The sequence below is a fragment of the Loxodonta africana genome, chromosome 4 (genome assembly GCF_030014295.1).
Source record: "Loxodonta africana isolate mLoxAfr1 chromosome 4, mLoxAfr1.hap2, whole genome shotgun sequence".
Lineage (NCBI taxonomy): Eukaryota > Metazoa > Chordata > Mammalia > Proboscidea > Elephantidae > Loxodonta > Loxodonta africana.
The window spans coordinates 25826843-25839500 of NC_087345.1; the positions used below are offsets into that span (position 1 = coordinate 25826843).

The window sequence follows — 12658 nt, forward strand, 5'->3', positions numbered from 1 at the left end:
CCAAATCCATTGACAACACATATCAATTCAAACTAGCCATATTTCAAGTGCTCAGTAGCCACGTGAGGCTCTGGGCTACCATACTGGGCGTCACAGGTCTAGAAGACCTTGAAGATGGAGGACGAAGATGAGAATGGGGAAACACTGTTGGATGATGGCTCTTTGAGGGAAACAGTAAAATAATGTTACCACTAACAATAATGTTTATGAGGCAGTTAAGAGACTGTCATTCCCACTTCACAGATGACAAAAGTGAGGCACAGAGAGATTATATCACTTGCCCAAAGCCACACAGCTGGCAAATGATGGCGCATAGATGTGGAACCCAGAGCGTGTGCTCTCACCTGTTGAACACCCTAGTTCTCTGGAATGATGCCAGACAGACCCTGAGTTAGAACCCACCCTGCCTCAGCACCCAGTGTTGTTCGTGTGTTGGAGATCAAGCAAGAGGACATATCTGGAGCCCCTGGTAAGCTGTGAAGGGTTCCTTATTGAGTAACAGTAAATCAATTAAGTGAAATGAAAGTGGTTTATAATGTGCCCTCTGAAACCAGGTGCCCTGAGGCTCAAATCCTGCTCCACTATTCATTACTGTGTGACCTTAGGCAAGTTACTTAACCTCCCTGTGCCTCAGCTCCCTTGTCTATACAATGGGAATAATAATAGAGCCAACCTCTAGGGTTATTGGAAGGATTACATAAGCTAATACAACTCAAGTGTGTAAAGCCTTGCTTAGTATCAGAGAGCACTCAATAGGGAGCAGCTGTAAGTATTAGACTATAAAACAGGGTGCAGGGGCTGTGGAGTCTTAGAAGTCTGTCTGGAAGAAGGACGGAGGAAGGCAGAAGAAAAAAAATGTTGTCGATTTGATTCTGACTCATGGCGACCCCACGTGTTACAGAGTAGAACTGCTCCATACAGTTTTCTTGGCTGTAGTCTTTATGGACGGAGCCTTGGTGGCACAATGGTTAAGTTCTTGGCTGCTAACTGAAAGGTCAGCAGTTCAAACCCACCAGTGGCTCCATGGCAGAAAAGACCTAGCGATCTGCTCTGGTAAAGATTACAGCCTAGGAAACCCTCTGGGCAGTTCTACTCTGTCATATAGAGTCACTATAAGTGAGAATCAACAACAACAGATCACCAGGCCTTTTTCTGTGGCACTGCTGGGTAGGTTCGAATTGCAAATCTTCAGGTTAGCTGTTGGTGTTCCATCTGTCAAATAGATTCCAAGTAGGCTGTAATCTTTACAGGGGCGTATTGCCAGGTCTTTTCTCTGGTGGAGCTGCTGGGTGGGCTCGAACCACACACCTTTCAGTTAGCAGCCAAGCACTTAACCACTGCGCCACCAGGGCTCCTTTTAGGTCAGCAGTGGGACTAAGAATCAATCCACTAGGGAGCACCAGAGTTACGAACCTCAGGGCTGCTTCCACATCTCTCCGCAGCCACTCGCCCTCCTCATCCTCTTGACCAAGGAAAAATCGCAGATAGGGGCCTGCAAAAGGGCCTCTAAGCCAGTGCCCTGACCTGGTCTACATTACGTGCTTGTAAAAATCAGGTCTCCTTGGCCAGTTTGCAGGTCTATCACAGTGGAAAACTACCAGGAAGGTAGTCTGCGTTCCTGAACACTGCTCACTCTGTTTGCCTGGCTACCTTCAAATCCCCCTCTGTCAACTGAAAGGCAAAGAAAGCCTGTCTTTATTCGGGCCCAGGCTCCCCTGGACACCATAGCCCTGCTTGAGCCAAGCCAGACACAGTTGCTTATTGAGCAAGGCTCTCTGCATGTTTCCGACACGCTACACTGGAGCCCTCGGACCCTCACAAATGCAGGTATGTCCACTGGAATCCTGAGCAGGGACTGAAGGGTAAAGGTGGCAGAAGCTCTCGGAATTTTATATTTTCTTTTCCTTCCAAAATCCCAGCAATCTGAGACAATTATGGCTAATTTTCCAAGCTGTGGACTGCAATGCAACGTGCTTTATTTCTCACAGGCTGCTCACAAAACACGGGACGGGGCCCGGCCTGTAAATGATTCAGAAGGGTTTTTCTCATCCGCCCGGAAAGAAAGGAGGGACCTGACTCCCAGATCAGTTCTCCATCCCTGAAAACTGCTGTGCGCGAGGCGTTCCTGATAGACCTCAGGCTCTACGCCATTAGCGGCTGTTTCATGTTCTAATCAATCATGCCACTCACCCAGGAGAATTAGCTAAACATAAAAAACCCAAACCCAGTGCTGTCGAGTCGATTCCGACTCATAGCGACCCTATAGGACAGTAGCTAAACGTAGTCAAGCCTTATATTGTAAAACGTAGATCGCTCACCGTAACTTAAAAGGTGGGCAAATGGTCATTGAGGGTGAAGGACGTAAAACATTCAAAGTTTATTCTTTTTACTTCCCTGTAAAGAGAAAGAACTGCTAAGAGTGAATTAAATATGCTTCTTAGACCAGGGAATAATGTCCATGTTAGATGGTTAACAAAACACCACCACCAAAAAAGACCCACCAAACCCACTGCCATGGAGTTGGTTCCCAACTCATAGCGAACCTATAGGACAGAGTAGAACTGCCCCATAGGGTTTCCAAGGAGTGACTGGTGGATTCAAACTGCTGACCTTTTGGTTAGCAACCAAGCTCTTTAACCACAGCGCCACCAGGGTTCTATGTCTAATGGTTATGTAGCTGGAAAAACAAATTGGCGTGCTAGCACAGGCCTGTGCTGACAGCCCTGGGACCCGGAGCTGAGACCAGCTCCACCAGTTACTAGCTTTGTGGCCTTTAACCAACTCATTTCATTTCCACGAACCACACTTTTCTTCATCAATAATTAAAGGAGAAGTTTGATTAGGCAATGTCTAAAGGTCCTTCCCAGCATGTTGTCCTTTTGTGAAGAGCCCCATATAGCAGAAAACTCAAAATGACCCAAATGTGAACTCCAGGCAGAGCCCTGGGCTGGGTCACCTTTGGAGCCTCAGCACCTAGTATTATCTACCCAATATCTAGTTTCCCCCTTTAATTCTTACTAAAGAGAACCTGATTTTATTGGAAAAAAAAAAAGATACAAAATTTCCTAGCCTCCCTAAGGTTGGCCAACAGATGCAGTTTTGCCCAATGAGTTAGAACCAGAAATCTTCTATAGATTGTTCAGAAAGTCTCGTTTTCCACCTCTAGGCACTGCCCCTTCCATCTCACCTCTCTTCCTCCTTTCTGTTGCCTGGAATACAGACATGATGACTAGAGCTGCAACAGCTATCTTGCCACCACAAGGGAAAAACTGAGGAAATCATAGAGACTTCAGCCCTGCCATCTTTGAGCGGCTGACCCAATGGGATCAACTCTAACTCTGCACTTCTCATGACCAGGGAGAAGTAAAGCTCTGAATTTATGTAAGTCATTAGATTGGAGGTCTCCATTACTTGTATCAAGGAACGCTGGTGGCACAGTGGTTAAGTGCTTGGCTGGTAACCCTAAGGTTGGCAGTTCGAACCGACCAACTGCTCCACGGGAGAGATGTGGCAGTCAGCTTCTGTAAAGATTACAGCCTTGGAAACGCCATGGGGCTGTTCTACTCCGTCGTATAGAGCCGCTATGAGTCAGAATCGACTCTGCAGCAATGGGTTTTAGAATGGGTGGTGATGGGAAGCTCCTGGTACAGAGTTCAGCTTTCTCACTCAGTGGGAGATGCTGTTTTTTATCCCTTTTAGGTACTCAGGCTCACACACTGCCATCCCGCCCACTTGTACACGTTTTGGCACTTGGAGAACTGGGGGCTGGGGACAGCGGCTGTACCTACTGCCAAATAGCAGGTGCTTAGTAGATACTTGTCAAAAGGAGTCCCTGGGCAGTGCAAGCGGTTAATGGTCTTGGCTGCTAACTGAAAGGTTGGAAGTCCAATTCCACCAGGGGTGCACCAGAAGAAAGACCTGATAATCTACTTCTAAAAAATCAGCCATTGAAAACCCTATAAAGTACAGTTCTACTCTGGCACACATGGCATTGCCAGGCACTGGAATCAATTCAACAGCAACTGGTTGGTTAAAAGAGGGTAAACGGTCTACCTAGATGGAATGGGCTGTCACTAGGCCGAGGGCAAAACAAGAGTCATTTCCGCATGGCATGGGCAGGGAACAGAGGCCGAGCAGGGCAGCAGCCCCTCCTCACCGGCTAGGTCAAGGCTGCCCTGAGCAAAGCCGCTGGCCCTCCCAGCCTTCCTCCTGGGCGGAGCACAGCTCATAACCAAAACCTACAAGACTCCTAAGTCAGCAGCCTCGTTTCCAGCCCAGAGAGATGTTGGGGCTTCAGTTCTTCCTTCAAGATGGAGCGAGTGGCCTTGCTGGCTGGGTTTGTCCCCTGTCTTGGGTCTTAGGAATGTAACAGTTTCCTCAGCTGTGGTTGGGTGACTTAACAGTAAATACCGCAGTGGTAAAACATGTTATAATTTATCCCGAATGTGCGCTTTCTGCTCTAGAGGAACCCAGCAAGATACACACCAGTGATCATTCGCTGACAATCTGAAAATATTTCCCACTGAAGACCTGCTGTTTCCCTCGCTGTCCCCTGGCCTCAGCTCATCCCTCCACTCCACCAGGAAAACTTCCAGTCTTCCAGTGGCCACTCAGGACTTGGGACGCCACCTCGGCTACCGCCTGCGAGCTGCTTCTCTTTGTGTAATTAGGTCAATTATCCCGCTGCCGATAATTACCATCATTGCCCAGTGCCGCTTTGAGCTTATTTGGGGGTTCTTCTTCTCATCTGAATCAAGCCACAAGTCTGATTGCACTGAAAATGTAAACGATTGTTTAAAAAAAACAACACTAAAACATTTTTACAATTTTCCTGAATCTCTGAAAGTGGGAAGGACAGAACCTTCCTTTGGAAGGTTCCTATGGACTGGGGACTGTACAAATTCCCCATGGCTGCCGTAACAAATTACCCCGAACTTGGTGGCTTAAAACAGCAGAAACATGTTCTGTCCCAGCTCTGGAAGTCAGACGTCTGAAATCCAGGTGTCAGGCTGTGTGCCCTCTGAGCACTGAGGAGAGAATCTTTCTTTGCCTCTTCCAGGTTCTGCTGGCTCCAGGGATCCGGTGGGTTGTAGCAGCAAAATTCTAATCCCTGCATCAGTCTTCACATGGCCTTCTCCTCCTCTCTGTCTCTCCTCTGTGTGTCCCTTATGAGGACACTTGTCACTGGATTCAGAGCCCACTTGGATAGCAGCCCGGATGGTGCAAACGGTTAAGCGCTCAGCTATAGCCAAAAGGCTGGCAGATCCAACCCACCCAGAGGTGCCTCGGAAGACAGGCCTGGCGATCTGCTTCTGAAAGGTCACAGCCTGGAAAACCCTATGCAACAGTTCTACTCTGCACATGTGGGGTCACTATGAGTCAGAATGGACTCGACGGCATCAAACGATAACCAAATGGATAATCCAGGATGATTCCATCTAGAGATCCTTAACTAAATTATGCTTATAAAGACCTTTTATTTTTTTCCAAACAGGCCACATTCACAGGTTCCAGGATGTGAACGTATCTTTTGGGGGTCACCTTCCAGTCACTATAGGGACTGTGGCAAGCATAGTCCCACGTGCTCCCTCCTTTGCTCCTTGCTACCCCACTCTACAGATAAAGAAACTGAGGCTCAGAAGAGTTACCTTCCTCGTCTAACGTCACATAACTAGTAAATCTGGGATTTAGTGATCAGACACGCAGACTGAGAGAGAGAGAACGTGTGGATGAAATGTTAACTCTGTATTAGGTGAACACTATGTAAAAGGGCCCTGGTGGCAGAGTGGTTAAGAGCTACAGCTGTTAACCAAATTGTCGCAGTTAAAATCTACCAGCCGCTTCTTGGAAACTCTATGGAGCAGTTCTGCTCTGTCCTATAGGGTCACTATGAGTTGGAACCGACTTGATGGCAACAGTTTTCCTTCTGTGGGAACAAGCACTCCTTCTATTCCCCTGACTCTTGAGCTCATTCATCCTGTCCCAGCTGATGGTTCCGCCCTGAATGCCACAGAGCTCTGCTGTGTGCCCTCTTAGCACCCTGTTCTTCCCCTGGGGAAGCTCTCCTTCCTCTGTGCGGTGATTTCCTTTCTTCTGTACTATAAGCTACTTGAGGATGAGGATGGTGCCTATGGTGTATCTTGAGAACCTGGCACAATGCCCAACATCTCTGGCAGGCAGTCCACAGATGTTCGTGGAATGATGAATGGATCTGTGGATACCTCTGATGAGAGGGGGCTCCCCCTACCTCACCTTGTTGGTCAGCTCTATTAGCGATTTGTTTCCTCAGTTGGGCCATTAACCTTCCTGTGGGTTCTAACCCTCTACTTACTAGTTCTGTCTTCTAGAAAATCACTTGACAAAGCAGTCCTTCAAATTGGTGGAGTCAACTGTCGGTCTTTGGTCCTTCCGGGTGAACATCCACTTTTTTTTCAATTGCTCTGTGTATGACAAGGCCTGTCACCAAGATAATTTCCTTAAATTTGTTAACAGTGCCTCAAAATGTGACACCAGGCTTCTAACACTCTCCTGGGACCTGGTGTATTTTTGACTTAAGCACAAGAACTACGGTCCATCAGCAGATGAATGGATAGACAAAACGTAGTACATCCATACAGTGGAATATTACTCAGTCCTAAGAGAAATGAAATGCTGATACATGCTATGACATGGACGAACCTTGAAAACATTATGCTAAGTGAAATAAACCAGACAAAAAAGGATCAATATTGCATAATTCCACCTACATAAGACACCTGGAAGAGGCAAATACATAAAAGATAGCACGTAGATTAGTGGTTACAGGGGCTGAGAGGAGGGGGGACATGAGGAGTTTCTTTTTGGGATGACAAATAAATTTGGGATACAGTATTGAAGGCTGTACAATACTGCAAATGTAATTAATGCCACTGAATTATACACTTAAAATGGTTAAAATGGTAAATTTTATGTGACACACATTGTACCACAATAAAATAAAAAAGAACATAAGCCATATAGACTATATAATCTTAACTATGACTTATATATATTTATATAAATGAAGGCACCAAAATATAATTTGTAGCTGCCTTTGAACAGTAAGACTGTGGCTAACTTTTCTGCTTCTTTATACTTTCCTGTATTTTCTAAATTTTCTTCAGTGGGTCTACATTACTTTTATAAAGAGAAATAAAATTAACATTAATTAAAAGCTGCCCAGGTGCAGGAAAAAAGAAAAGGAAAAGCAAATATGGCAAACCATATTTTTGGGGCATAGGAGGTGGCTATATGGGTGTTCATTAGACTTCTATTTAAACTTCAGAGTATGTTAGAAGGAGCCCTGGTGGCACAGTGGTTAAGAGTTCAGCAGCTAACCTAAAGGTCGGCAGTTCAAATCCATCAGCCGTTCCTTGGAAACCCTATGGGGCCTTTTTACCCTGTCCTATAGGATCACTATATGTCAGAATCGACTTGATGGCAACAGGTTTGGATTTTTTTGGTATACATTAGAAACTTATGTAATAAAAATTGTTGCTGTTGTTTTTTTAAAAGAGGAACAACATTCCCCCTTGTGTTTGGGAAGGGTGCAGGATAGGGAACTGTCAGCAGGAGGCTGCCTTCCACTGCTCTCCAGGCCCTGTGTTTGGGTCTTCGTCATGGGCCCATGCAGAGCTGTAAACACAGGACTGGTAGCAGCTGGAGGGGAGCAGAGGATTCGAGCTGACTCCTGATCTGTAAGCCCTTTGCAGAAAGGGTTAGATCTTATAGGGCAAGATTTCAAAGTGCGTTCCCCAAAGCTCTTGAGTTCCAGAGAATTCCTCTGGGCTGGCCATCAGGTCAGACAAAGGGAGAAGTGAGCAGAGCGGCTCTGTGGCCCTTTCGCCCCCACCCCTGGCCCCAAACTAGAACTGTTCTTTTTTTTTAATTGTTGAAAATATATACCAATTTAACATCAACAATTTAGTGGCATCAATTACATGAATCATGTTCCAAGTTAATATTTTGTTTAAAGTGTCTTCTCAAACACGGGGGGGAAAGCACCGTTCTGACTGTGAAAAGATGAACAGCATGGTTCTTGAACACAGTAGGTGTACAATAAATGTTAATTATGGTGTATGCATCCGAACCTCCTCCATGTCCAAAATAAACTACCAAGGTGTCACATTCTTGGCTCACGTGGAACTTCTGCCGTTTAAATCAGATCATTTTCAGGTGAGCCAATGCCAAATCACAAATCAGGTCTCTCACATCTGGTATTAATTTTTTTTAATGCAAGATAAGCATTTATTCAATGAGAACAAAGCTTTAAATTAATTTAGAAATGAATTTGATGGTGGTATGCTGGATGGCTTCAAGCAGGGAGGTGAATTGGAGGCTGGGCCACCAGCCAGCAGCTCCTGAAAAAAAATCCAGGTATGAAAGGCCAACTTAGTTATTTAGAAATGAGGCTAAAAATTCAGAATTAAAAAAAAAAAAACATTGCTATCAGATCAATTCTAAGTCATGGCAACCCCATGTGTTACAGAGTAGAGCTGAGCTCCATAGGGTTTGGTGGCTATAATCTTTATAGAAGCAGATCGCCAGCTTTGGCCAGCTGGGTGGGTTAAAACTGCCAACCTTTTGGTTAGTAAGTCTGTGAAAACCATTTGCGACACCCAGGGACTTAGGAATAATAACAATGACTAATAAGAACTATGTGCTAAGCTCTTTACAAATACTAGATCATTTAACTCTTATAATAACTTCATCTTGCTTACTTTGGACACGTTATCAGGAGGAACCAATTCCCAGAGAAGGACATCATGCTTGGTACCGTGTCAGCAAAACAGAGAAAGACCCTCAATGAGATGGACTGACACAGTGGCTGCAACAGTGGGCTCAAGCATAGCAACGATTGTGAGGGTAACGCAGGCCTGGGCAATGTTTCATTTCCTTATGCATAGGATTGCTATGAGCTGGAGCCAACTCCAGGACATCTAACAACAATAAGCCCATGAGGTAGGGCCATTATTATGACCTGTTCGAGGAGCACAGAATGCGAACTCAGGCCATCTGGCTCCCCAGCCCAGTTCTTAACCACCCCACCCTCGCAAGGCTCTCAGCAATGCAGATTTAAGGAGGCACCTACTATGTGCAGGACCTTGGGTCAAAGTTCAGAAGTACTGCTACACCTCCCACATTTATTTATTTTATTGTGCTTTAAGTGAAAGTTCATAATTCAAGTCCGTTTCTCGTACAAAAACGTATACATACATTGTTATGTGACTCTAGTCTCTCTCCCTACAACGTGCCAGCACACTTGTTTCCTCCATCATGTATTTCCCGTGTCCGTTCAACCAGCTCCTGCCCCCCTCTGCCTTCTCACCAGTATCATGTTATGGCTTATAATCCAGTCCAATCTTTGTGTGAAGAGTTCCTTCGAGAATGCTTTTAGTTTTGGGCTAACAGAGAGTCTGGGGGCCATGACCTCTGGGGTCCCTCCAATCTCAGTCAGACCATTTTTTACTAAAATTTGAGGTCTGCATCCCACTTTTCTTCTGCTCCATCAGGGATTCTCTGTTGTGTTCCCTGTCAGGACACTCATTGGTGGTAGCTGGGCACCATCTATTTCTTCTGGTCTCAGGCTGATGGAGTCTTTGGTTTATGTGGCCCTTTCTTTCTCTTGGGCTCATATTTTCCTTGTGTCTTTGGTGTTCTTCATGCTCCTTTGCTCCAGGTGGGTTGAGATCAATTGATGCATCTTAGATGGCCACTTGCTAGCTTTTAAGACCCCAGACGCCACTCACCAAAGTGGGATGCAGAACGTTTTCTTAGTACACTTTGTTATCCTCCTCCCACGTCTTAAGCTCAGTTCAACAGGACTTCCAATTCTATTCCATGTGGAATTATCCCTTTGGCTGGCAATGGCTTAGACGGGAACCTGGTCCCCTCTTTCTGCCCTGGAGGTTTTGTGAACATAAGGGCTTCTCTCCCCCACCACCATCTATCTCCTCCTGCACTCATCTCCCCTCATCGTGTTTGCGTCTCCAAATCAAATAAGCAAAGTGTTACTCCCGGTGGACCTCCCAGAGACCTCTCTTATAGGGAAGGGTTCCAATCGGTAAGATTGGCTTGGCAAGTGACTGAGGATCAGGGGTCGATAAGGTATTTCAATCATGGCACTTAGCCTGCTGAAGTGCACATAGAACATTCTCTACACAGAAGAGAAACAACAAAACAAATTTCCCAAACCCACCAGTTTCTGGACGCAGCTTGAGGAGAGCCTGACCAGAGTCGGGCCAAGCTCCCCTGACACCTGGACATTGGCCGTCCCAGCCCCTCCTCAACTTAAGTGACCTCAGTATCACAATGTCATCAAGGCCACGCCTCTCCCGAGGGAAGAATCCTAAGAATGTGGGTGAAAACCACAGAAGTTCCTAAAAATTTTACCACATATCCAAAACTGAAGACACAGTGGGTCATTTTCTCTCCATATTATTATCATTATAGCAAAAAGCTGAGTGCAAAGTGATATCATTACATTACAAGCCTCTCTCTTTCTCGCTCCTCTCTTGTTCGGCTCAATCCTCCTCCTCACATTCATCTGAAGTATAGGGGAAATTTTCTTCTAGAACCATGTAATTGGCAGAGTGTCTCCTGGGTGCCAAGGGGTGTCAGGACCTGTTTTTAGAGGCACCAGGTACCTTGAAAGGAGCCCTGGTGGCACATTGCTTAAGTGCTTGGCTGCTAACCAAAAGGTAGGCAGTTCAAACCCACCAGCAGCTCCTCAGGAGAAAGACGTGGCAGTCTGCTTCTGTAAAGATTGTTGTTAGGTGACGTCATCAGTTCCAACTCATAGGGACGCTATGCACAACAGGAAACGCTGCCAGGTCCTGTGCCATCCTCACAATCATTAGTAAATCGCGTAAATTCATCTCATTGAGGGTCGTCCCCTTTTTCGATGACCCTCTACTTTACCAAGCATGATGTCCTCCTCCAGGGGCTGATCCTGTCTGATAACATATTCAAAGTATGTGAGAAGTAGTCTCACCATCCTTGTGTCTAAGGAGCATTCTGGTTGTCCATCTTTCAAGACAGACTTGTTGCTTCTTTTGGCAGTCCATGGTATATTCAATATTCTTTGCCAACACCACAATTCAAAAGCATCAATTCTTCTTCAGTCTTCTTTATTCATTGTCCAGCTTTCACATGTATATGAGGTGATTGAAAACACCACAGCTTGGGTCAAGTGCACCTTAGTCCTCAAGGTGACATCTTTGCTTTTCTATACTTTAAAGAGGTCTTTTGCAGCTGATTTGCCCAATGCAATGAGTCTTTTGATTTCTTGACTGCTGCTTCCATGGCTGTTGATTGTGGATCCAAGTAAAATGAAATTCTTGACAACTTCAATCTTTTCTCCATTTATCATGATGTTGCTTATTGATCCAGTTGTGAGGATTTTTGTTTTCTTTATGTTGAGGTATAATCCATCCTGATGGGTGTGGTCTTTGATCTTCATCAGTAAGTGCTTCAAGTCCTCTTCACTTTCAGAAAGCAAGGTTGCGTCATCTGCATAATGCAGGTTGTTAATGAGCCTTTCTCCAATCCTGATGCTCCATTCTTCTTTATATAGTCCAGCTTCTTGGATTATTTGCTCAGCATACAGATCGAATACCAAAAAAAAAAAACAAGCCCATTACTGTCAAGTTGATTCCAACTCACAGCAACCCTATAGGACAGAGTAGGACTGCCCCATAGGATTTCCAAGGTGCACCTGGTGGATTCGAACTGCCGACATTTTGGTTAGTGCTTGTAGCTCTTAGCCACTACATCACCAAGGTTTCCACAGATTGAATAGGTACGGTGAAAGGATACAACCCTGATGCACACCTTTCCTGACATTAAACCATTCAGTATCCCCTTGTTCTGTTTGAATGACTGCCTTTTGATCCATGTACAGATTCCTCACGAGCACAATTAGGGGTTCCAGAATTCTCATTCTCTGCAATATTTTCCATAATTTGTTATGATCCACACAGTCAAATGCCTTAGCATATCAGTAAAACAGAGGTAAACATCTTTCTGGTATTCTTTGCTTTCAGCCAGGATCCATCTGACTTCAGCAATGATGTTGCTGGTTCCACAACCTCTTCTGCATCTGGCTTGAATTTCTGGCAGGTCCCTGTCAATATACTGCGGCAGCTGCTTTTGAATGATCTTCAGCAAAATTGTGCTTGCATGTGATATTAATTTCCCCATTCGGGTAGATCACCTTTCCTGGGAATAGGCATAAATATGGATCTCTTCCAGTTGGTAGGCCAGATAACTGTCTTCCAAATTTCTTGGCATAGATGAGTGATCACGTCCAGGCTGTAAACATTAAAACCTGTGGGGCAGCTCTAGGCTATCCTATAGGGTCACTATGAGTTGGAATCGACTCAACAGCAACAGGTTTGGTTCCTGGCGGTGCCTTGAGGGATGCCAGCCTGCCTCTTCCTCCTCCTCCATCAGCAGCAGCAGCATCCACACAGTAGTTTAATAAGATCTCGAAGGTGACCTCCATCATGTCAGCTCACCATGCTGAGTGCTGCTTTCCTCATGCCATTATTTCAAGAATGATCTTTTTTTTTGTCTTCTTGCCTACTTTGTATGCACTGGCACAAAACTCATAATTTGTCAAACACATGATATTTCTAAC

General features: G+C 45.3%; 1 protein-coding gene across 3 annotated transcripts in view; it reads right to left on the reverse strand.

Moving 5' to 3' along the window:
* CHST11 (carbohydrate sulfotransferase 11) overlaps window positions 1-12658 on the reverse strand; it is a 338998-nt gene that overhangs the window by 111687 nt on the left and 214653 nt on the right. The gene's annotated exons all lie outside the window — the stretch shown is intronic.